This window comes from Carcharodon carcharias, chromosome 15 (assembly GCF_017639515.1).
Source record: "Carcharodon carcharias isolate sCarCar2 chromosome 15, sCarCar2.pri, whole genome shotgun sequence".
NCBI classification, from domain to species: domain Eukaryota; kingdom Metazoa; phylum Chordata; class Chondrichthyes; order Lamniformes; family Lamnidae; genus Carcharodon; species Carcharodon carcharias.
The window spans coordinates 5,104,702-5,131,938 of record NC_054481.1 but is presented as its reverse complement, the minus strand read 5'-3'; positions in this window follow the sequence as shown (position 1 = coordinate 5,131,938).

Sequence of the window (27,237 nt, the reverse complement as noted above, 5' to 3'; positions counted from 1 at the left end):
TGTACTCTACGCCACTATTAATAAAACCCAGGATACTGTATGCTTTATTAACTGCTCTCTCAGCCTGTTCTGCTACCATCAATGACTAATGACATAGGACTTACAAATACACCCAGCTCCCTCTGCTCCTTCTTATTCATTCATGGGATGTGGGTATCGCTGGCTAGGCCAGCATTTATTGCCCAGCTCTAATTTCCTGTTAGGGGGAAATTAAAAATGTTAAAAGAGAGTACAGTAAGAATTTACTGAAAAACCCTCTAAAATCTCCAGGCAGACATGGCTGCTACATTGCACAGCCTTGAGAGTCAGACTGGAAACAAAAGTATGACATAAATTGGATTAAGTGCACTCTCCTCTCACATAGGGAAGGGGCAGATGGCTTTAGCTTAGATATGGGAAGATATACAATGGCCATAGAAGGGCCTTTGATGAAACACAAACAGTTTTGAGCTGTGAGAACCAAGGTCTTTGTGTACGTGTTTTAATTTTGATTGGATAATATAATTATGTATACATCCTTTAGAATAATTGGTTAGCAAAATCACCTGTTCATGTACTCAATAGGATAGAGTTAGCATGGGACCGGTGTGCCGGTTACCGATTAGATGTATTCAAATGTACACAAATGTACCATGATAAGAAAAAGTACAAAAGTAATGAAATGTAATCAGTCTGGGAGCTGGGTCTTCATTCTTAGGAATGATTACAGCTCCCTTGCATATGCTTGAATAAAACCAGCTAAAAGGAAGCCTGAGTCTCTGTGATCATTGTGGGATCGGACAATGTACCATCTTCAATTGGCGTAGTCATGGCCAGAAGTTATTGCCCATCCCCAATTTCCCTTGTTCAGAGGGCATTTAAGAGTCAACCCCATTTAAAGTTGTACCCTTTATTTTGTTATCTCGCTATGTTCTTCCTCCCAAAATGAATCACTTCACGTTTCTCCACATTGAACTTCATCTGCCACTTGTTTGTATCATCTGCAAATTTTGAAACAGTGCCCTGTATCCCAAGGTCTAGGTCATTCATATATATCAGGGAAATCAAGGCTTTCAACATTGACCCCTGGAGAGCTCCACAACAAACCTTATTCCAGCCCAAAGAATATCCATTAGCCATTACTCTCTGTTTCCTGTCACTCAGCCAATTTCATATCCATGTTGCTGCTGACTTTTTTATTACATGCTCACAAGTCTGTTGTGTGGCACTGTATCAAAAACCTTTTGGAAGTTCACGTACACCACGTCAACAGCATTACACTCATCAAGCCTTCAAAAAACTCCAGCAAGTGAGTTAAACATGATTTTCCCTTAAGAAATTCATGCTGGCTTTCCTTAATTAACCTGCATTTGTCCCATATGACTTAATTTCATCATGGCCTGGGTAGCAACCTCTTTCTTGGTAAAGACAGATGCAAAATATGCATTAATACCTTGGCTATTCCCTCTGTATCCATTTGTAAATCCCCTTTTAGGTCCCTAATCAGCCCCACTCCTCCTTTTACTATTTATATGCCTATGGAAGACTTTCGGATTTTCTTGTATGTTAGCTGTCAGTGTCTTTTCCTTCTCCCTCTATGCTTCTCTTATTTGTTTACTCACCTCCCCTCCGAACCTTCTATATTCAGCTGTTATCTCAATTGTATTTTCTACCTGATATCTGTCATAACCACACCTTTTCTTCTTTGTCTTAATTTGTTATGTAGGGTGCTCTGCATTTATCAGCCACAGCAGTCATGATCTAACTGAATGATAGAACAGGTGAGAGGAGCTGAGCGGCCTACTTCTGTTCCTATGTTCCGAAGGGTATGAAAAGAGACGTGGGCTGAATGTTAATTCCCAAAAATGGGTGGTATGGGGCACGGTGAGATGTTAAAGCTTTAAAAATATCAAAATTGACCCCAACAGTGGTGGGAGGTGAAGAGATTTTCAGGGAAGTGGTAAGGCATACCTTCCAGTAAACCCCACCATCCCCTCACCCCACCCTGCCAAGCTCCCCTCTATCCATTCACTGGGTTAGAGAGATTGGACTTTCCTCCCCCTCCCCTTAGGATCAGGGATTGACCCACTTCCTACTGCCCAGCGCATTCCCACTAGCTTAGCAGATGACTTAACCGCTCTCCACCCAACTCGATGCCAGACTTGTCCGTCAGGCTGTCTTCCAGCTGGTGGGGTGCCTGCCAAAGCAAAAACACCAACAGTATTCAGGGAAATCCTTGTTCCTTAGCAAACTCCTCTCCCCACCCCTCCCCCACCCCACCCCACCACCTACCCTCCTCCCCAGGCAGCCTGTCCCTAGCTGCCAAGCAAATAGGGATGAAAAAAGTTGGTGGGAATCCTAAGAGTTTTGAATAGGTCTGAAGAAGAGTCATACGGACTCGAAACATTAACTCTGCTTCTCTCTCCACGGGTGCTGTTAGATCTGCTGAGTTTTCCTAGCAGTTTCTGCCTTTGTTGCCTAAGAATTTTGAACTCAGTGTACAGGTAGATGAGTTTGGGGTGACAGGAGTGATAGCGTTTCACACAGCATCAAATCCAAGAGTGGAACCATTAGTGTGAGCCTGCTCCAAGATTACTTAGTTGAACTTAATTACAGTAAAATCTGATCTGATTGTCCTTAAAATTCATCTCTACTCTAGATCTATCATTAAGAAATTATATTAAAATCCCTGCAAGGAAACTTCCAAAAAGCATTCAAACCATGTCTTGTATTGTGTAGTATGAGCCATGACCTTCTGAAGGTCACTGAGGGCTAGGCACTAAATGTTGGCCTTGCCAGTGACACCCACATCCTGAGGATGAATAAGTAACTGTGTTAATTATGTATCTTATTCGGAAATCAATTACAATGTCCTCCAAAAGCATACTCGAGGGATGACCAATGTCAAGTGTCAAACCATACAGACACGCAACAGAGAACTTTAAATGAAAGCAAAAAAAAATCGAACCATGATTTTAATATGAGGCTGCTATTGGATGGGATCGGTGTGCAGATTGGTCCGGGGGGGGGAGCGGTGGGGTGTGGGGGAAGGTTGTGAGGGGAGGGGTGTGTCGGGGTGTGGTGGGGGAGGGGGTGGTTTGAGTGGCAATGCCCACAACATCACCAGCATGAGGCTCAAAGAGTTCTAACTTCCCAGCTCCACTTCAATATGATTAATGGGTTACCCACCTGATTCCGTTGGGAAACAGGCAGCTTTCTGGTCTCGTGCCACAATTCCTTATGGGTAACCCTCTGTCCGTTTAACGTGGAAATGAGGCTCTTAAGATGGATGGTCACCAGCCTGAAACAGTAACGCTCTCCACAGATGCTGCCATTCATGCTGAACATTTCCAACATTTTCTGTTTTTACCTCTTAAAGCAGCTGCTGCTAATGGCTCTCCTATTCCCATTTACATCTCCCCCATAGCCACCTTTCACTTCATTATTTGTCCTATTACCACCTCCTTTTGCCTTGCACCATCATCCCTTTTATCATTTAATCTCACCTTCTTTTCACCAGACCCCAGTTCTTTTCCACCCTTCTTTCCCACACCGTTCTCTGCCTCTGCAATCGTTTGCAATCCTTGCCTGGATGAGATCAGCTTAATCAACACTCAAGAAGCTCATCACCAACCAAGTCAAAGCAGCCCCGCTTGGTCAGCACCCCATCCAACACCTTAAATATTCACTCTCCCCACCACCGGTGCACAGTGGCAGCAATGTGTACCATCTACAAGATTGTTATCATCCTCGGCCAAACCCCAGGACAAGGTGGGGGTTTGGGGATGGGGCGGGGGAGGGGGAGTTTTGTGGGGAGGGCAGATCCAGTTACAGACCAATAAAGGTACAGGTTGAGACTCAAGACACCTGCCTTTGGAATAAAGCCACAAGATTCTATGGGTTTTGAACAAACAAAAAAAACTTTACTGCATAAGGTCAAAAAGATTTTAAAAATTTACAATATCTATCTTATAATTTAATGTTCAGGGTAAGTATAAGGTACATGTGAATTAACAGGCAACTGTGGTCGAACACACCATCCTACAGAGTAAATGACAGATGCAACCAAGGCAGAGTCCATGGATTTCTCAAGAAACCAGTCAGACATCAGTAAACACCAAGTCAAACAATCAAACAATCCCGTTGAAACTCTGTCTTACGAGGGATTCCCAGCTTCGCCTTCGAAGATCTCTCCTTGGAATTTTCTCCAAAAGCAACTCCCACTCGGACAGCTTTAACAATGGCCCACCTCACAGGGCTTCAATCTTGCCTTCTGAGATTCCCTGGATTCCCGAGTACACTCAAAACACTAGCTCACAAGCACGCTTTCAGATCTATGGATGTGCCAAGCAGAACACCATCGCTCCAACGGCCCACAGTTCAGAGTCAGTATGATAACTGCAGCTCTTTCTTTAACTTTTTGATTTCATGACAAGGTACACTTCGGAAACTCACCGTGGCTCCTTCAAAAGTACTTTCTAAATCTGCAACCACTACCACCTAGAAGTTCAAGGGCAACAGATGCATGAGAACATCATCACCTGAAAGTTACCCCTCCAAGCCACACCCCATCCTGACTTGGGACTCGTATCGCCATTCCTTCACTGTTGTTGGGTCAAAATCCTGGAACTCCTTTCCTAACAGCACTGTGAATGCCTCGACACCACACGGACTGCAGCGGATCAGGAAGGTGACTAACCACTACCTTCTCAAGAAGAGCAATTAGGAATGGGTGATAAATACTGGCCTAACCAGCGATGCCCAAATTTTTTAAAATAGCTTGAATGGAAAAATGACTCATTATAAACACCCAGTAACTGTAATACAGTAATACAACTGCAATACAATAATCAGTATCCACAATATTCTGATTTTATAATAATTAAATCTTGTATATAGTGACAGTAAATTAAGTCATCTTGAGGATTATAATACCCAATAATGTAAATTTGCTCAGCTTAACAACCGGAACAGAATCGCTTGATTCCATTAATAAATGTGGCTTTTAGAAAGCTGACAGACTGTGGAAACTGGGGTGTAAAACTAACACAGAAACCACATTCGAGAACACTACAGTTTCAGATTTTGGAAGAATAATTGACCCAAAGCAATGAAAAAAAATATAGGTGGAACATTGGGGCTTATGTCGCTAATGATCTAAATGCCCAAGCTGAGGTATCTGCCAAAAAAATTAACAGTTTATTCCGTAATTGAAACAACTGCTGAGGAACAGACCAAATGGCTCAACATAAGATGGTGTTTGTGAGGGAGGAGGAAATTACATTCACTGAGTTCTTGAGTTCAAGTGGGTTTTAAAAAGCTCTTCTTGAGATGATACACAAGTGCAACAGTCATATCTTGAGGGTCCAATCCAAAGGATGAATCTGTCCTTCATTGCAACTAACGCAAACCAACATTGAAGAAAGATTTTAAATACAAGGGTCAGGATTTTCACACACAAGTATCAATTCTCCCTCTCCAACCCCACACAGAGAATGACTCTCCTGCAGCCTGTGGAGACTAAAGGAGAATGCGTTGCCTGGTATACTGTGCATAGTGGCATGTGTACATAATCGCTTGTCACAGTAGATTAAGTTGGATGGGTGACGTTGACTGAGGAGTCTCGTTCTGTTGTCACTCTACTAGTCAGTAATCAGTGATCCTCACTGCAGCTCAAGGGTTCCGGAGGCCCCTGAACTTATTTTTGTGTTACAGACTGAAGTAGAAAAGGATATAGAGAAAGAAGTGATCTTGGAGCAGAAAGCTGAAGATGGCCTCAGAATATGTATCTAAGTATATTTGACTTGCTAGCAGAAGGCTATGGTGCTTTCTTTTTTTGGTATGGGATTATTATGGCAGCCAGCAAATGTTATTGTGGCTACCATGCCTTGGGGATGAGTCTTGTAGTAAATCTTATCAACAGCTGCACATCCAGTATTTTTCAGATTTAAAAATGTAAATGATGTTTCTTTGAGCCAACTGAAGTTGGGAAACTCAAAACACAATATCTAACGTCAGATATGATTCTGGACTGGACAGGGCTTACTGAACAATCCCGAGTGTGCTAAGAATTACACTAACAACCAATTTAAGACTACCAGTCAGGCTCACAGTGTAGCTCACTTACACATGCTAGAAGCTACATATACTCATGCTTAGGAGCATGTCCTCTATAGATAAAAAGAATATATCCAGCCATTGCACCTGTTATGAATTTTTAAAGAAAAACATAGGAGACAATTGTTCCCTGGTTGCATTCTCCATGAAAAAGTCTTGACCAATCAGAGTCAACTTGCCAACCAATCAGCACCCTCTTCCCATGTAGTTTAAACTGTTGCTCCCTTTGAAATTTGGCATTCTTGTCTCTGTCCTGATGAGTGGGCTGGCCTTCTCATGGCCCACCCTGTCAAGCAGATCCTTGCTCTCTTGAATCCGTAAATAATGTCTTTGAAACAACGACTGAATGCCCATCACGGTTCTTTTGGTCAATTTAGCAAAACTAAAAATCAAAGGGCTCACAACAAACTTTCTCAAGGCCAAGCATTCCGAAGAGTGGCCCCTGGAACATGAGTCTGTCCACTTTCATGTTGAAGGTCTCTCACAGGTCAAATGGGACCTGGAAAATATGCTGAGAACAAATCACATTGACATCCTCGCGTTACAGGAAACTCAAGTTGCTAATGATGAGCAAATACATCGTTACAAGATCTATGGTCATAAGTCTGCCACAACCTACACCATGCAAAACATGGCCTGTTGATTTATGTGAAAGATGAAATTACTATCTATATATACAGCCCCAAACATGGTACATAGAGCACTGTAAGGGACATATCTTTTTATTTGTTGGACTGTTGTAAAGGACATATCTTTTTATTTTCTGTTGGATTGTGGGTTAGAATTCTAATGGCTGCAGGTTGAAGGACATGTCTACTGAAACAGGATGAGAGATATATACAGTGTTGCAGTCCTGGAACAGAGGGCTGAATTTTGCTGTTGATGAGCAGGGGGCAGGGCCCGCTCGCCAACACACAAAATGACGTAGGATGATGTCAGGCAGAACCCCCGATGTCATCCCGCCCCATTTAAATTTTCAGGAAGATGGGGGCACAGCCAAATCAGCTGTGCGCCCTCCGACCTGTCAATGGCCAATTGAGGCCATTGACAGGATCATTAAAACAATTAAAGGACCTGCTCGTCCAACCTTAAGGTTGGTGAGTCGGCCAGGAGCCCCGGTGGGGAATAGAGAAAACATGAAACCCCATCCACCGGCGGGATGAGGTTTCATGCAGGGTTTAAAAAACTTTAATAAAGTTTTAGTGAAATTTATTAACATGTCCCATCTCGTGTGTCATTGTCACATGAGGGGGACATGTTAAGGATTTTTTTATTTTTCTATTCTTACTGTTAGTACAAGTGTAAGCGATCTCCCTGAGGCTGCACTTATCCTCAGGGAGATATGCGCTCTTTCGTGTGCATGTGTGAAAGAGCTCACTCTTGCATTTGGGGAATCCCTCCCCACCCGCACAGGGAGCACATAACACTTCCCGGCAGATGTCACGCTGGGCGGGCCTTAATTGGCCCGCCCACTTAAAATGGCGGTGGGGCCTGCTTCTCCGGTGGGGATCGGCTCCTTGTCCGCCAGAGATTGGGTCAGGCCTGCCCATCCGACAGGCAGAAAATCTGCCCAGAATGTGCCATAAAAGACAGAATTATGCCAGAAAGGAGTCCTGGACCATGGGAGCTGCCTGACAACAGCATTTTAATTGGCTCCTCACCAGGAGGCCAGGTTTTGTGTGAGTGCAGCAGAATAGCTCCTAACCTGAAAGAAACAAGATCCAAAACCTCTTCCTCCTTTGTGTGGAAGATTCTAGTAATTCCACAATAATAGCTAGCTGGCTTTTTCTCCTCCTATCTCTGTAACCTGGTCTCTCTGAAAACCCCTGTCAAGATGCAAAGGGGAAAACCAATGTTAGAGACATTGAAAGGCAAGTGCTCAACCAGTGAACTAAATACTGAGAGTGCTGGAAGACCTCCTCGTGTCATCAACAAGAACAGAAAGGAATTTGGAAGACATCAATCAAAATCAACCCATCATATCCTGTATTCCGGAATTGGTGCTATTGGACAGTTACATCCCACCTTTAAAATCAATGTTTTGTGTGTCTTGTGTGTGTGAGTGTGTGTGTGTGTGTGTGTCTGTGTGTGTGGTGTGTATGTGTGCGTGTGTGTCGTGGGTGTCATGTGGGTGTGCGTGTGTGTGGTGTGTGTGTGCATGTGTGTGTGCGTGTGTGCGTGTGTGTGTGTGCATGTGTGGTGTGTGTGCATGTGTCGTGTGTGTGTGTGTGCATGTGTGTGTGTGTGCATGTGTGCGTGTGTGCATCTGTGTCTTGTGTGTGTGTATGTGTGTGTGTCTGTGTGTGTGTGTGTGTCTGTATGTGTGTTTGTGTGTGTGTCTTGTGTGTGTGTGTATGTGTGTGTGTCTGTGTCTGTGTGTGTGTCTTGTGTGTGTATGTATGTGTGTGTGTTTTGTGTGTGCATGTGCATGTGTGTCTTGTGTGTGTGTCTATGTGTGTGTATGTGTGTGTCTGTGTGGTGTGTGGTGTGTGGTGTGTGTGTGCATGTGTGCGTGTGTGCTTTGTGTGTGTATGTGTGTGTGTGTCTTGTGTGTGTGTGTGTGTCTTGTGTGTGTGTATATGTGTGTGTCTATGTGTGTGTGGTGTGTGTGTGCATGTGCATGTGTGTCTTGTGTGTGTGTGTCTGTGTGTGTCTGCGTGGTGTGTGGTGTGTGTGTGCATGTGTGTCGTGTGTGTGTGTGTGTGTGTGTTTGTGTGTGTGTGCATGAATGCGTGTATGCGTGTGTGTCTTGTGTGTATGTGTGTGTGTCTGTGTGTGTATGTATGTGTGTGTCTGTGTCTGTGTCTTGTGTGTGTGTGTGTATGTGTGTATATGTGTGTGTGTCTGTGTGTGTGTGTGGTGTGTGTGTGCGTGTGCATGTGTGTCTTGTGTGTCTGTGTATGTGTGTCTCTGTGTGGTGTGTGGTGTGTGTATGCGTGTGTGCATGTGTGTCTTGTGTATGTGTGTGTGTCTGTGTGTGTGTGTCTTGTGTATATGTATGTGTGTGTGTCTTGTGTGTGTGCCTGTGTGCGTTAGTGTCTTGTGTGTGTGTGTGTATGTGTGTATATGTGTGTGTCTGTGTGCGTGTGTGTGGTGTGTGTATGTGTGTACATGTGTGTCTTATGTGTGTGGGTATGTGTGTGTCTGTGTGGTGTGTGGTGTGTGTATGTGTGTCTTGTGTATGTGTGTGTGTCTGAGTGTATGTGTCTTGTGTGTATGTGTGTGTGTGTGTGTGTCTTGTGTGTGTGTGTGTCTTGTGTGTGTGTGTGTGTGTGTGTGTGTGTCTGTGTGTGTGTGTGTGTGTGTCTTGTGTGTGTGTGTGTGTGTCTGTGTGTGTCTGTGTGTGTCTTGTGTGTGTAGGAGTTTAAGAAGGGGTAGAGCTTAGATTATACCGTTAGAAATGAGCAGTTCCTATTTATTTCTTTTGCTACTGGTTAGTGGCAGTTTGTTCAATAAACAGTTATTTACTTAAGCTTACAAACCCGGTGCTCGTATTCTGTTAACCTAAGTTAAACAGTTGGCTAGAATTGGGGTAATCTGGTGGTTTGGTCAAACTTTTCATATTTGTCAAGCCTTGGAGAAAGTGGGGTTTGAGGTTACAGCGCTCGATCCCCAGTGAGTGGTGATAGTACCTCCACGGTAGTTATCAACATCGATAAACCCCACTCCCTACAATGAAGATTGGCCTAATCAGGCTCTCTGACAGCCTCAACACCCAATCATATATGTGCCGAATTTAAATAGTCCATACAGGAGTGGGGTTATGATTCAGATTTTTACAATCCTTTCATGGGATGTGGACATTGCCAGTAAAGCCAACATTTGTTGCCCATCCCTAATTGCCCTCAAACTGTGTGACTTGCGAGGCCATTTCAGAGGGCAGTTAAGAGTCAACCACGTTGTTGTGGGTCTGGAGTCACATGTAGGCCAGACCAGGTAAGGATGGCAGATTTCCTCCCCTAAAGGACATCAGCGCATCCGATGAGTTTTTATAACAATCAATGCTAATTTCATTACAGAAACTAGCTTTCAATTCCAGATTTTAAAAAAGTATTAATTGAATGTAAATTCCACCAGCTGCCGTGGTGGGATTTGAACCTGTGTCCCCAGGGCACTAGCCTGGATTACTAGCCCAGTGACATCACCATGATGCCACCATCTCTCCCTGAAATGAAAACAATGGGGAGGCCCTGACAGATTGAATGTTGGCTCAGGATGTTCACTTGTGTATGACGCTAAACTGAACAACCTTCCGATCAGCAAGATGGAGAAGGGAATATAACCCCGACCTCATCATGGTAACATCAGATAGTGGCAGAGTCCCTGTACGCTTGTTCCGAAATGTCCTCCCCGAATTCCTGCATGGTCAACATAGGCCAATTATTAGCCACTATCTAAACAAGCGCCGATGGAATTTCAATAAGGCAAACTGGCCTGGATTTACTGCCGAGATGGAGAAAACCATCTACACCTTCCCCCAACACAAAAACTGTCTAATCAACTTATGACCCTGCTTATTGCTGCAGCAAAGAGCATTCTCCTGGTTTCAGAGAGCAGGACATCCCCTGTTGGAGCCCTGGGTGTGAGGCCTTTTCACACAATATCAACAAACTGGAGATCCAGCAGCAGCCACAGTTCTACTTGAATCTTTGGACAGCTGGGCTGCTTGGAATCCATGGACTTTGTGCCCTCAAGCTATCAGGCCTGGAAATGCCTGAAGGAAGTTGGAGCATCAAACCCAGCAGATGCCACCAAACCAAGTTGCTGCCAAATCGCTGGCCAGCTCAAAGAGGTCCTTTGATAAACAACACAAACAGGAGGTCCGGAGAAGCAATGATGAGTTGTCCAGTGTCTTCCCTACTGTCAGACGAACTTACCCTCGTGGAGCTGGATGCTGGCCCTAGCAATCACCAAAAGGGCAAAGCTGCCGGGAAAGATGGTATCCCATCGAAACATCCTGCACCATCTTGTCCCATTGGCAAAACAGTAGCTAATGACACTCTTCTCAACTGTGGTAGGGAACAGCCCCATTCCCCAAATCTGGCGTGAGATGATGGTAATAGCCCTGCCAAAACCAGGAAAGCCAGCAGATGGCCTTGGGAGCTACAGGCCCATTTCACTGCTCTGTGAAACCTGTAAGCCCCTGGAGCGGCTCATTCTTTTAAGAATTATTCTTGTCACCACCTCATCGCTCCCCCACGAGCAGGCTGGCTTTAGGTCCCAATGCAGTTACTGTCAACAAGCCCTTGCTATCATATTGAGGCTGGTTTTCATCACAAACTCTCAAGACTGGAGCCACTTTCATAGATCTTTCATCAGCCTCAAAATCTCGCCTGGCTGTGACTGCGGGAACCCTGACCTAAATACGGGGCACGTGATAACTTCTTTCCCCAACTCAAGTTTGCATAGAAAATAGGGGTAGGAGTAGGTCATTTGGCCCTTCGAGCCTGCCCTGCCATTCAATATGATCATGGCTGATCCTGTATCTCAATGCCGTACTCCCGCTCTCTCCCCATACCCCTTGACACCTTTACAGTCTAGAAACCCATCTATTTGCTTCTTAAGTATATTCAGAGATTTGGCCTCCACAGCCTTTTGTGGTAGAGAATTCCACAGCTTCACCGCCCTCTGAGTGAAGAAGTTTCTCCTCATCTCAGTCCTGAATGGCCTGTCCCGTATCCTGAGACTGTGACTCCTTGTTCTAGACCCCCCCAGCCAGAGGAAACATCCTCCCTGTATCCAGTCTGTCCAGCCCTGTCAGAATTTTATATGTTTCAGTGAGAGTCCTTCTCATTCTTCTAAACTCCAGTGTATACAGACCTAGTCAGCCCAATTTCTCCTCATGTGACAATCCTGCCATCCCAGGGCAACATCCTGGAGTCACATTTGCCCTCCAGCAGGGCAGTGGACTGGCTAGGGAGCTTGGCATTAAAACTGTAATAACAGCTTTTACTCTGAAAGGCATATGGAAGAAGTGCAAGAAGAAAAGGTTCAAAGGCAAGTCTCTTTTATCAGCAATACTCAAGTTGTGAAAGCTATCCACCTTACTTCAGTGTGCATATTTTGTTCATAACATTTTATGTAAAGCAAGTTACAAGTCAACATTCTTGACATTCAGTGGTATTATCATCGCTGAATCCTCCACTGTCAACATGCTGGGGGTTACCATTGACCACAAACTGAACTGGACTAGCCATATAAATACTGTGGCTACAAGAGCAGGTCAGAGGTTAGGAATCCTGTGGCGAGTAACTCACCTCCTGACTCCCCAAAGCCTGTCCACCACCTACAAAGCACAGGTCCAGTGTGTGATGGAATTGTCCACACTTGCCTGGATGAGTGCAGCTCTCACAACACTCAAGAAGCTTGGCACCATCCAGGACAAAGCTTGATTGGCACCTCATCCACAAATATTCACTCTCTCCGCCACCAACGCACAGTAGCAGCAGTGTGTACCAACTACAAGATGCACTGCAAGAATTCACCGAGGCTCCTTAGACAGGACCTTCCAAACTCATGACCGCTACCACCAAGCAGGACAAGGGCAGCAGGCACATGGGAACATCACCACCCAGAAGTTCCCCTCCAAGTCACTCATCATCCCAACTTGGAAATATATCACCGTTCCTTCACTGTCACTGGATCAAAATCCTGGAACTCCCTTCCTAACAGCACTGTGGGTGTACCTACACCACATGGACTGCAGCAGTTCAAGAAGGCAGCTCAACACCACCTTCTCAAGGGCAACAAGGGATGGGCAATAAATGCTGGCCTAGCCAACAAAGCCCAAATCCTGTAAATGAATTTTTAAAACTTCTTAATATATCTGTATATATAAATAGATAAAATATATCCCATAGATATAGAAAAATAGTCATTAACCTATATTTTTCCAATGAATTTGTGATTAACCTCAGGGTGTACCTGGTTACGGTATTTGGGCCCCCAAGCCTGAGGGAAGGAAGAGACTAAGTTGAACAACTCTACTTTAATAGCAGAAACAAATATTATGTTCTATGTGATATGAAACAGCATATTTCCAATCCGAAAAAAATACTGTGGATGCGGGAAATCTGAATTGAAAACAGAGAATGCTGGAAGTACTCAGCAGGTCAGGCAACAACTGTGGAGAAAGAAACAGAGTTAACGTCTCGAGTCGAATATGACTCTTCCTCAGAACGTATGTTTTCTAATTTATTATGAGCACTGGAGCAGGAGATCTGATGGTATAAAATATAATCGTTGCAGGTTATAGAAAAATACCAAAAAATTCCTTTCAATTTCTAAAATCCCTCTCCGGTTGCATCATAATTAACATCGTTCAACACCCTTGCTTTAAATCAATTTCAAGATGATCATTTTTCAGAACATACGTGGAAAGTTTAAGTATAGTCATCAATCTATCAGAATAGGAAGCATTCAACCCCATTTCAAATGTGTGCAGAGAATGCAGAAACCAGCTGTTTGGTTTATTACAGGAACAGAGTCTCAAAAGCAACAAACTTGGGACAGAGTCCATGCCGGGTTTTGGATCATGCCAGTTTTCGGAAAAAAAAAGGAACCTTAATTCAATTAATAGGAGACACATGAACTCAAGTGAATAAGTTTATTTTTTTATTAAAGTTTGAAAAAAGAATACATAATAATGAAGAAATAATGTTTGAATCAGTAAGGCTGACTCATATGTTGCGCTGGATTGCACATAGATCACACAGAGAAAAACTTCCCTCCGTGGGGCGAGGGGAAGTGCAGGAGCAGGCGCGGGCGGGCACACCTCTGATTGGTGCCCCCAATTGGGGGCGCGCCGCCATTTTACGCGGGTGGGCCAATTAAGGCCCGCCCAGCATGACGTCTGTCAGGAAGCGCTATGCATTCCCTGTGCAGGCAGGGGGGGATTCCCTCAGCTCGGAGTATCGCTCTTTCACGCTAGCGCATGAAGGAGTGCACTCATCTCCCTGAGGCTAAGTGCTGCCTCAGGGAGATCGGCTGCAAATTAAAAATTGTTATACAAAGGATAGAAAGACTCCCCTGACATGTCCCCTCATGAGACACTGTCACATGAGTTGGGACATGCCCAAAACTTTTATTGAAACCTTTATTAAAAATTTAAAAACCCTCATGAAACATGATCCCTCCCGTGGATGAGGTTTCCTGTTTTTTCAGAATCCCGCCAGTGCTCCCGGCCTGCCCACTAACCCTAAGGTTGGACGGGCAGGTCCGTTGATGATGTTAATTAGTTTTTCAATGGCCTCAATAGGCTATTGAGAGGTCGGCGGGTGCACAGCTGACTTGGCTGTACCCCCGCCAACCTGAAAATGGAGATGATGCCAGGTGAAGTCGGGAGCTCCACCTGACATCAGCTCACGTCATTTTACACATCGGTGAGTGGGTCTCGCCCCCGCTCACTGACCAGAAGACCCTGCCCATAGAAACTAGGAGCAGGATTAGACCATTCAGTTTTTTGAGCCTGCTCTGCCGATAAATATGATCACAGCTGATCCTCTCTCTCAATGCCATATCCCCGCTTTCTCTCCACACCTCGATGCCCCCAATATCCAAAAAAATGATCAATTTCTTTCTTGAATATACTCAGTGACCCGGCCTCCACAGCCTCTGTGGTAGAGAATTCCACAGGTTCACCACCCTCTGAGTGAAGAGGTTTCTCCTCATCTCAGTCCTAAATGGCCTACCCTGTATCCTGAGACTGTGGCCCCTGGTTCTAGACTCCCCAACCAGGGGAAACATCCTCCCTGAATCCAGTCTGTCTGGCCTTGTTAGAATGTTATACATTTCAATCAGATCCCCTCTCATTCGTCTAAACTCTTGTGAATACAGGCCCAGTCGAACTAATCTCTCCTCATACGACAGTCCTGCCATGACTAATATCAGCCTAGTAAACCTTCCCTGCACTCCCTCTGTGGCAAGTATATCCTTTCTTAGGTAGTCCCCCACTATCAACATCCTAGGTGTTACCATTGACCAGAAACTGAACTGGACTAGCCATATAAATATTGTGGCTACAAGTGCAGGTCAGAGGTTAGGAATCCTGCAGTGAGTAACTCATCTCATGATTCCCCAAAGCCTAAGGATTTGGGCTTGGCATTAGTGTTCATGGTGTAATGGCATAGCCGATGGTAAATGCTGTGTTGTGCAAATTCCACAGGGAAACTTGAAAAAAACTGCCACAGCTTGTTTCATAAAAAATATCTACAAGGCACAAGTCAGGAGTGTGATGGAATAATCTCCACTTGCCTGGATCAGTGCAGCTCCCGCAACACTCAAGAAGCTCAACACCATCCAGAACAAAGCATCCCATTTGATTGGCACCACAACCACCTTCACTCCCACCACCACTGATGCACGGTAGCAGCAGTGTGTGTACCATCTACAAGATGCACTGCAGGAATTCACCAAGACTCCTTAGACAGCACCTTCCAAACACACGACGACTACCATCTAGAAGGACAAAGGGCAACAGATAGATGGGAACACCACCACCTGGAAGTTCCCCTCCAAGTCACTCACCATCCTGACTTGGAAATATATCACCGTTCCTTCACTGTCGCTGGGTCAAAATCCTGGAACTCCCTCCCTAACAACACTGTGGGTGTACCTGCAACACATGGACAACAGCGGTTCAAGAAGTAGCTCACCCTCACCTTCTCAAGGGCAATTAGAGATGGGCAATAAATGCTGGCCCAGCCAGTGACACCCACATCCCCTGAATATATAAAAAAAACACTTGTAAAGTGGGAAAAGAGCAGAGCTCGAAGCCAGTAACCAGTCCAGCGTGCCACCTCACCAAAGCAGCTCCCAGGCAAATCACTCTGCTAAGTTGTTTTTCTCATTTAATAACAATTAAAATTGATGCATGGAGACTTATAAAAATGTATGCTTTTCACACAACTCCACTTTTCGGTTAGGTGGTTTTACACTGTGCCTGTGGAGTCATTTGTGCACAAATCCATTTGAAGCCAAGTTTAATTCAATGCACAAACTGTCAGTAACTGCTCTCAGGGTAGTAATATAGCCCCGGGGACTATAGCATTATTGGTGGTAAACATGTTGCAACATGACAATATATTGAATGATTCCAGCCCACAATGTCTATTTCTGTGTAGATATTGTTGTAATTCAACAGATAGAATTAACCTTTAATGGTATGAAAAAAGCACAGGTTTGAAGCTGATGTTTACACTGACAACACTTAGCTCCATCTCATCACCACATCTCTGGGCCTGTGCACTGTCTCTGATTTGTCACACAGCCTGTCTGACACCCTATTACACGTTATACACCCTTCACAGCTTTTGGAATGCTTTTTCCTGCTGAATTTCGTGTTGGTGTTACTATTTTTAAAAATCATTTACAGGATGTGGGCATCACTGGCTAGGCCAGCATTTACTACCCATCCCTAGTTGCCCTTCAGCGTTTTAAGAGTCAACCACATTGCCGTGGGTCTGGAGTTGTGTGCAGGTAAGGACAGCAGATTACCTTCCCTAAAGGGCAGGGCCACATTAGGTTTCTACAGCATTGGTTTCATGGTCATCATCAATTTTTAGTGAATTCAAATTTCACTGTCTGCCGTGGTGGGATTTGCTGGCTTCCCTAGAGCATTATGCTGGGTGTCTGGATTACTAGCCCAGTGACAACACCACTGTGCCACCACCTAGTGAAGTGAAAGCAAGGAGCAGAAAGCTGGCCTGAAGGAAGGCATTGGGATGGTCATCGCGTTAAGGATTGCAGGGTTATTGATGTATTGATAGGGAAGGGATGGTTCAGGTGACATACTAATGCGGCTCTGCGTTCGCCCGAGCAGCTGCTACTCCTCTTCCAATCGCTTTAATTCTTCACAGCTTTTCCTTATTCTCTGATGCTGAAATGCACCTCCCTTTGAAGATGTGCTGGCTGCCCCCAGGTGTGTCTGGTGAAGTTCAGTTTCCTGCCTGGCCGATGAATGGTGCAGGCAGCTGTATGGTGAGAGAGCAGCACCGATTCAACCGTGACCACGTGAGCAGGCGTATGAGGCTTTTCGCCCCCAGCACCACCCTCCCCAGCTGCCTGTTTCCAGACATGATCCATACCTAAAGAGGGGAAATAATAAAAAATAAGTCTGCAGCTGATGGCACAAAACTGGAGTGCCTGTTACTGGCTCCTTCAGTCCAAGTTTCATTGAACTTGGAGCAATTACTTGCGCTGAGTTCTGACCGTGTGAATTATCAATAATGTACCACGGCACATTGCTTTTTCTGGGTTCCTTGACAAATACGATGAAGCCAAAGTGCCTGGAGGCACAAGGGCAATGGCAAAATGCTCAGAAATGTGTTTTCATCTGGGGTGATGTAGCTGCGCTGCAGCTTTGGGCTGCTTTATGGAAGCAGCAAATGCAGCGTATTGACAGCAGGTACCTTGTTAAAGAAACAAGGATTCTTACTTCTGAGTTAATTGCAGAAAGAACCATGAGACACCATCATCTTTGGTATAATTTAGAATTATTCTAAAGCTTTCCTTTTATCTATTTAATGGGAGGTGGTAGGTAATAGGTAGTAGAAATCTGAAATTCTCAGCCCCAGATGGCAATGGATTCTGGGACAATTGAGGTTGTCAAAACTGAGATTGATGGATTTCTGTTCAGTGTCGAGTTCAAGAAATACAAGACAAAGGAGGGCAGCTGAAGCCAAAATACAGATCAGTCATGAGCTAACTGAATAGCAGAGCAGGTTCGAGGGGCTGAATGATCAACTCTTGTTCCTAAGCTCCTATAATCGATGCGAGTTAGTTCTACATCCTTTCCAAGGAGTCTAGAGCACTCTTTAATATTTGATCAGTTTGAGTTGTGCATCAGTGAAAAGCCGTTACTAGAACTGAACCAATGAATAAATGAAACATCTTGTTACCTTTGCATAGTGGATAACAGGTCCTTCCAGATCTGAAGTGGAAATTGCTGCTGATATTTCCCTGTATGGTTATGTAATCAAGTCTAATCTGCAGGAGCTCTGAGTTTGTTTAGTGGTGTATTTTACACAATTAAAATGAAAGGATCAATCGTGCTTTCTGTTATGGATTTTACCAGTCAATGTAGAAAATGAGAGTTGAGCGCAAGTTTCCTCCACATGGCCGACAAATTTGTTGATGGAAACATAGAAAACCGACCAATCACAATGGTACCTTCTCATTTTTCAAGCAGCCATATTGTCACAAACAGCATGTACATTCTCCCAGGTGCAGCTAAATTGCCAGAAATGGCTTCCTGGAAACAAAGGTCCTGTCAATGTCTGCACTCTTCACTTCTAAAACAAAAAGCTTGAAGCAGCAGTCTTCATCTGGCAGCAGCGTTATTTAAAGGGCCAGGCATTCTGACTGCAGCTAAGATGCAATCAGGGTACCCGGCCCTTTAAACAATGCGAGAGCCGGGAGGGTTTTACTGCTTCACACCAGGGACTTGGGTTGTCCGGCTTTGGAAACTGGGCATCACGCTAACTGCTTGGGTTGTGTGAGATCAGGACAGTGTCATTGAGATCAGGACAACGCCATTGCCATGTGTTTGGGTGCAAATTCAGGGGATGCTGTTGCGAGCTCCCATATCGACAGTGTTACGACCCAACCCCAGGTGAGGTTCCTCAGAGTTGTTGATCCAGGTGGGACCCCTCAATTTTTCGCCGTCTGGCTGGGACACCCCCGAGTTGTTATGTCCCGGATGAGGAGGGATAAACTGGCTCCCTGTCTTTATTCAGCTCCATTCCCCCCCCCACTTCTGTTGGTCGCTGCAAGATTTAATCTAAAAAGGATCCCTTTCATGGCTGGTTTATCCCAGACCCAATCACTCTAGTTTTGAAGGAGCCAATCTGATCAGGCTTTCTTGAGTTAAAGTTAAGTTTGTTAACTACTAAAGGCATGAAAGGATAAAACACATGAATATATTGTCATACATGTTAAAAGTAAGAATTTAGCTTGAAGTAAGTGAATATATATATATATATATATATGTACACAAACAACCTATACAGAACAGTCCTTGACTCATGGGGAGGGGGCCATTGAGTATTGTGGCCATTGGGATTCAAGATTCCAGTAGAATTGACTCCGGCAGATGAATAGTCAGTTTCGAGTTTCTGGTAGTGTTGATTTCGGTAGAGAGGGAGAGAGATCCAGGGTACTGTGTGTGGCTGTTACTTCTGAGTCAAACTTCCAGCACTTGCTCTCTCTCAGTGCACCCACCAGCAGACAGACACTTTCTCAGCCTACTTTTAACCTCTTCTTTGTATATTCCAAGTGGGAAGTAAATTCACAAACCTGTCTGAGCATTGCTCACAGGATTTCTTGATGAGGCGATGCTCATCTCTCATTATGTCCCATTGCCTCTACCAGAGGGAGCAATTAGCGTCTGGATGTCTTTAGAAGTACCTTGTCTGGCAACAAGATGGGGTTCCATTACCTCTTAGGGAGTCACCCTGCAGCCTTCCAGCCAATGACTTGTCTGCATTTTTAAAAGCTCAGGTCTTATTTTTGAAGTCCAATATTTCTGGACGGAATTTGGTATTTTTCCGTCATTATCATGACATGTGAAACATGCAGATTGCTGTCCACGGTGTTGACTGACCTGGGGAAGCAAGGTAATCCTGTACACACTGCTATTTCACCAAATTTCATTGATATTCACTCTCTGTAATCGTGCAAAATGAGTTGGGAGCCGCTTTTACATTTCTCCTGGTTGACTCTGTTCAAATTCTAAAGCGGTAAACACGTAAAACAGGCCACCAATACACCATCACATCAAGTTAATATTATCCCCAGTTATTATTTATTTATTCATTTAATGCAAAAAGGAACTTCTGACAGATTCCTAAATTCAAATTTTTGGCATGTGGTGGTGACACTGACTTAATTCAGTTAATGAGGTATAGGTCCTGTCTCATTGTACAGATTGACCCCCAAGGAGTATGATCATATCGCGAACCTTAACTATCTATCGGGGGGAAAGTTCCACGCCCGGGCTTTGGGCGTTATGGTGGGCATGAGCGGACAATATGGCAAGAAGCCAAAAATTGGTTTCACGATGTTGTGAAACCAATTTGAGATTGTCCACTCCGTCCGTCGATGGCCACCTTTCCCACTGCCAGACGTCGGGAACTTAATTTTAATACATCTGCACATCATTTTAAGCCATAATTATCCTCCCATGTCAAATTTACCGTCCACGTCAGCAGGAAACCACACTGGTGCAGAACACATCTTGACATCTGTGACATGCAGAAGTCGGCACTTACCGCCAGTGCCTTGCTCATATCCGAGCAGCAGAAGATACTGGAGCCCAACAGCAACAGGACCCTGGAGGAACACGTGCATCCCCTGCTGTGTGGTTCTGGTGGACATAGCTCTGCCATGAAGCTGCTCACGGAAGGTGGAAGGTCATCTTTGAGCGTCTGCTTCGGGACATCAGCATCTTGGCCATGATCTGCTATGGATGGTCGTCGAGGAGATGAAGGCCCGGCTGTGACTGGGAGAGGGAGGTCTAGGCTTGATAGGGAGAGGATGATGTGCCGGGGTGGGGGTTGGGGAATGAAATTAGGAGGGGGAGTGATAGTGTGAGGTTAGAAAGGGGGTAACTATGGTGTTGGAGGGGTGGGAACTATGGTGTCATGAGGGGGTTAAGTTGGGAGGGGACTGTGGCCTTCCTTACATTGGGGAGGCCAAACTGGAGTGACCACTTAGTGGAACACCTCTGTTTACTTTGCAGGCGTGACTCCAAGTTTTCAGCCACCGGTCATTTTCCATCTTGGCCCCACTTCCACTCTGACCTCTCTGTTCTCGGCCGTCTATACAGTTCCAGGAAACTCACCCATGTTTCCAGAACCACTTCACCCAATTCAGGGTCACAGGGAGTCGGAGCCTGTCCTGACAGGCAATGGACATTAGGCAGGGTGCACCCAGGACAGGACGCCAGCCCTTCACAGGGCACACACTCAGACACACACACTGAGGGGCAATTTACCATAGCCAATCCACCCTAACCAGCACGTCTTTGGACAGTGGGAGGAAACCAGAGCACCCTGAGGGAACACATGCAGACGTGGGTCAAACATGCAAAGTCCACATAGACACCCAAGGTCAGGATCGAACCAGGGTCCCTGGAGCTGTGAGGCAGCAGTGCTGACCACTGCATTGCCATATCACCCTCCAGGGAAACTCGATGTCAGCAAATTACCAAGACACCTTGGACAGCACCTTCCAAACCCGCAAACTCTACCACCTAGAAAGACAAAAGCAGCAGATAAATGGGAACACCACCACCTGCAAATCCCTCTCCAAGTTACACACCATCCTGACTTGGAAATATATCGCAGTCGCTTCACAGCCACTGGGTCAAATCCTGGAACTCCCTCCCTAACAGCGCTGTGGGTGTACCTACATCACATGGACTGCAGAGGTTCAAGAAGGCAGCTCACCACCACCTTCTCAAGGGGCAATTAGGGATGGGCAATAAATGCTGGCACAAATCCCATTTACAACCTTCCGAACTCAACACTGAGTTCAACAATTTCAGATTATAACATCTGACCCAATTTATTGGATGGCAGCTGTTAACAATTCTCCTATTTCCATTTTTACCTCCTCCGGACCCACTATTTGTTTCTCTACTGGTCTCATTACCATCCCCATTCTGCCTTCTACCAATATCCCTTTGGTCATTTAATACCTTCTATCTTCCACTCTATTGCAAACCTTTCCTTTTGTTCCTTCCTCTCCTCCCCTATCCCTTCCTCTGTACTTGCTTAAAACCTATTCTAATATCTCTAACCTTTTCCAGTGCTGATGGAAGGTCACCATCCACAGGTCATGCACAGGATTTCCAGCATTCTCTGTTTCATTCATTTTAAATTTACTTCATTGCTGGAGGTGTAAAGATTTTAATACTGTTATCTAACAGTGAATCAAAATATTGATGCTCATTAAATCAGCAATGGATGATAGAGAATAGAATGGTTCCCCCACAGAACGAGGCCATTCACTCATCATGTCTGTGCTGGCTCTCCGAAGGAGCAATCTAACTCGTGCCATTCTCCCTCCTTCTCACTGTAGCCCTGCACACTCTTCCTTTTCAGATAATAATCCAATTCCCTCTTGAATGCCTTGATTGAACTTGCCTCCACCACACTCTCAGGCAGTGCACTCCAGATCCCACCCACTTGCTGCGTGATAATGTCTCCATTGCTTCTTTTGCCAATTATCTTAAATCTGTGCCCTTTTGTTCTCAATCCTTCCACCAATGGGAGAAGTTTATCCCTTTCTGTTCAGACCCCTCATGATTTTGAACACCTCTATCAAATCTCATCTTAACTTTCTCTTCTCCTAGGAGAACAGTCCCAACGTTTCCAATCTATCCACTTAACTGAAGCTCCTCATCCCTGGAACCATTCTTGTGAATCTTTACTGCACCCTCTCTAATGCCTTCATATCCTTCCTAAAGAACTCGAAGCAATACACAGCTGAGGCTGAACCAGTGATTAATACATATTTAACATAAGTTTCTTGCTTTTGTAAGTATTCAGTTTCAGTTATTTATAGGAACTACAAGAATGCATAACGAGGCTTGGCTGAGAGCCTAGAAATCCATTGGAGTACTGAAACACCTGAGTCCCAGGGAGAACATTGTTTGACTGACAGCTCTGGCTCCCTGACTTCTTCTGTCAATTCCACAATGTTTATCTACACAAGGTAAAGTGGTTTCAGATGCTTTCAGTTTCACCTGTTGGCACTTTAAAGGGTCTGGATGATTGACACTTTTATTGGCCTGTAGTAAAAGGGAGTTTTTTTTTTAAGGAAGCGGAAAGTTAACAATGAATAGCTTTTTTAAAAACATTTTTTAAATATATCCTATTGTCACAATGGGGTTCATTGGTTCTATACAGTACTTAGTTGATGGATGGGCATAGAAGTGGTTGGAGGGCATATCTTGACATGAGAGGCATGAGGAGCCATGGGTTTGACTGGGGGTGGGGGGGTGGGTGGGGCATACTTTGGTGTGGGGGAGGGGGGAGGTGGGGGGCATGAGCAGGAACTTTTGAACTTACCTTTCAAAAGGTCCCCTCATGCAGACTATCGTTCGCGACATCTCTGAGCTACTGAGAGCCACAACGCATTGAAAACCTGGCCTGACCGCATGAAAATTGTGAAGGGCAAGGACATCCCTATCCCCACAATAGAGCCAGCCAGGTTGCCTTGCACTCACTAGCTGTTCTTCCACAACTCTGCCCTGTTGTATAAAGGGTTAACAGATGAGATGTGCTAATGTACAACATGGGCAATGATGTGCTACTGACACTAGTTAGTCATGTGTTAGACTCTCAAGAGAGAGGTTGGAATCATGTCTAGGAGCTCTGTAACCTGTTTAGATGGAGTACTAATAAACAAGTGTTAAGCAGCTACCAGAGTATGTCTACAGTCTGTTCAAGAACCAAGTCCCACACCTAGAGTCTAAGGCAGAAGGAGCCAATCACAGCACATGGTGGCAGCTCAGAACATGGTGGCAGCGATGGAGACATTGATGTAAAAGACATCAATTTTATTGAAGGAACCACAGAGTGAAGAAACCTTAGAAAGCAGCTCGAAACATTTCACCAGCAGAAGGAGGCCCACTGGAGAGAGGTAACAATGACTGTACTTGCTGAGCAGTCCCTGCCCTTGACCTGCCCATGTGACTGACTCGAGCACCCACAGAGAGGTCCACAGTGGGAGTTATGGAAACGCCATTTTCTCCGGTTCCCAGCAGCATCAGGTTTTCACAAAAAGGAGCAAAAGCTTCAAGTTAGTTCCTTTCCAAATGATCTGGTCCAGTAGCAGATGACATGCTCCTAAGTCAGGGGGTGCAGGAGTTCACTGTGGATTTTGATTCCATTATTAAAGCCTTTGACAACTATTTTAGCCAAAACAAAATGTAGTAACTGACAGGAAGTTGGTTGTTTTATCCTTTGCTGTCTAAGTTCATTGAAATCTTAGATCTTCACTGCCTTTTCCACCTTTGACAGAGCAGTAGAGGATACAGCTGTGACAGTCTTCCCCGGAGTTGGAGATGAATCCTCTTCTGAAGCTTCTTCCCAGTGTCCTTCGAGAAAGCAACAAGTTCCTCGGAGCATCCTGAGTGCTTCTCCTCTAGTCCCAGAGGGTCCAAAGGTCCATTCTCTTCAGTCTTCTCTTTTGAATCAGCCTTTCATTGAAAAATCTTCATTGTCCTTGCAGTTCACCCATTCAAAAACCTACACTGTGCTTCCCAGCTCTGCTGACAGTAACGCTGCTAAAGTGTTGTCCTATTCTGCAGATGGTGATGTCCTACCAGATCCAGGAGAAAGCTTTCGTGATGTCTTCCCAAAGGGCCGAGAGGGAGATTGAATCCCCCTGAACTGTGACTTGGGGAGGGGAAGAGCAGGAGTTGAGTAGAGTCAGTAATTATAAAAAGGGAGTTACAGAAATGCAATGTAAATAGTTATAGATACAGGCTGGAACATTCCGCTCCCTTTGGCAGCGGGTGCCGTAGTTGGCAGGGTCTAGAATTCGGCGGGAGGGGGAGAGATCGGTTTCATGCCAACATGGGTCATCCAAGGCTGCCTGCCATGGCAGAATGTGAGTCCCGCTGGAGGCTGGCGTGAACCCGATTTGCATCCCATTAACGGGATGCAAAGTAAGGCCTGGCCAGATTCATCGCCCCCCCACCCCCCCCCCCCGCCCCCCTCCCCATGCCCGAGTTACCATTAGAGGCCGGCAGGGAGATACGCTGTCCCAGAACCCGTCTGCACAAGCGCTATGTGCAGAGGTTGGGACTTACATTTAGGGTCTTGGTCAGATCGCGGACACATGAGAAGAAGATGATGCTGGAGGCCGACAGCTCCCAGACCCTGGGGGAACACATGCATCCCATGCTGGATGGATCCTCATGCACTTGGGCTCCACCACGAAGCAGCTCTCGGAAGGTGGGAGTTCTCCACGCGGCAGCTTCTACTTCACCGAGGCTTTGGAACTTCACGGACTTCGTCCTGGGCTGGTATGGATGATCGGTGAAGTGGGGCGTGGGAGAGGAAGATGTACTGGAAGGAGGGGGGGGTGAGGTTGGAAGGAGGTGGAAGCAAAAGTGTCAGGGGCGGCGAGGTTGGGCGGGGGTGAAGTTGTCGGGCACGGTGAGATTGTTGGGGGGGAAGGAGGGTGTCAAGCGGCGGTGAGGTTGGAAGGGGGAAGGAGGGTGTTGTGGGGAGGAGGGAGTGTGGGGTTAGGAGGCAGTCTGGGGGCAGGAAGGAGTGCGGAGAGGGGGGGATTGATGTATTGGGGGAGAATGGTGTAAGTGGGGAGGTAGGTGTAAGGGAGGGAGTTCAGAGGGGGGCAAGTGTCGGAGGGGTTATGGGATTACGAGGAAGGAGGGAGTACAGGTTGGGGAAGAAGTGAGAGTGGAGGAAGGAGTAAGGATGGTGGGAGGTGTAAGGGGGGAGGAAGGTATTGGGGGGGGGTGGAATGTCCAGGTGACTGAGCAAGGGAGATGGTCTGTGGAGTCAATTATGGCCTCCTATGGAGCGAACTCAGGCTGGGCATGGTAGGAGGGGATGGTTGGAGTGATGGGGGCAGAGGGAGCCGGTAGGGTGGGAGTGTGAAGATTGTGATGGTGTCAGTAGAAGGGGCTGCGAGGGTGATTGGTGGGGACACGGAGGTAAACACGGACACGGGGGGGTTGGGAAGAAGGAGGTCAGGGAGGTCATTGTGGATGGGGGTGGGATTTTCAGGAAGGTAAGGAATGTGCATGTTCACCTGGATATCCTAGAATGACAAGGGCTGGGATTTTCCATGCTTGCCAGCATCAGGCTTGTTCGGTGACGTGAGCGGACAATATGGTGCAATTGGTTTCATGATGGCGTGAAACCAGTTTGCGATCGTCCGCTCAGTTTGCCGATGGTGGGCTGCATTCTCCACCACCGGACATCGGGAACCTCATTGTAATACATCAGCGTCCGCTGGAATTGTCCACCCCACTGGACCATCCACCCATGTTGGTGGAAAAGCACACCGATCTTTTGCACAACTGTACATAAATGTGTACCTGAGGAGCTGCACTTCACTCGGGACTTCGAGGTTTGTTTGCCGACCTCGCTTCAGGCAGCACTCACTGTCATCAGCGCCAGGCTTCACAGGCAGCACCACATCGCTGTTAGGGGGACTCACAGGCAGGTCTCTACCTACCAGACCATCCAACTGTACATCCTGTGGCTGGAGCGGGGTAGAGGACATTGCAGCATCCTCCATGACATGCAGAAGGCATTCCACTGACGTATCACTAAACCTGGGGGCTGCAGTCTCTTTGCCTTTTGTAGACATCTTCCCTGCAGTTGTCGCAGGCTGGATGCACGGCTAGACTTTAAATATGGTGTCCAGCTTGGTGATGTGGTGAGGCAATGGTGTGGCGGGTGAATGAGAGCCCGCCCACCATAGAAACAGCGTGTTTCCCAGGAATGCACAACTAATGCGGTGGATTTGGGACGATATGGGGTGAAAACCTGGCATTGCAGCCGGTGGATAAAGTGTTGTTTTACCCGCCCGCTACCGCACTTAGTGCAAATCTGGGATGGTTCCACAGAGGGGTTCGGGCTAGAAGGCCATGGTGAAGAGGTCGAAGTTTATGCCAGGGGGTCTATGGTTATAGAGGAAAGGACTTGGGCAAATGGGGAAGGGGAAATGGTGGGGGAGCTTATGTGGAATTTGACAACTACCATCTTTTCAAAATGGAAAGTGAGCGGAGCCTCATGTTGGACAGGGACAGGAGCTGCTGGGAGTGTGATCAGTGGGTGGGCGGAGAGACAGGTCGGCTCAGACAGACAACTGAAGGAGAACCCAGCAGGCAGCATTGAAAATACTCGGGACAGTGAGGCGAGTATGATGGACAAAGGCTCCGCGTGTGTGGGAGAGGCTGGTACGAGGCTCCGAGAGACCCTGCCACAGACACACGTCTCCCTCCAGAATCACAAGTGGTCCAGCTACATGCAGCTGACATGCAGTCTCCATGGCATCCCCCATCCTTCCCACGGAGACCTCCGTACCCGCACGTGTGGGCACTACTTCCTCAGAGAGCAGGCGGACACACTCCTCCGACTCGCATACCAATCTATA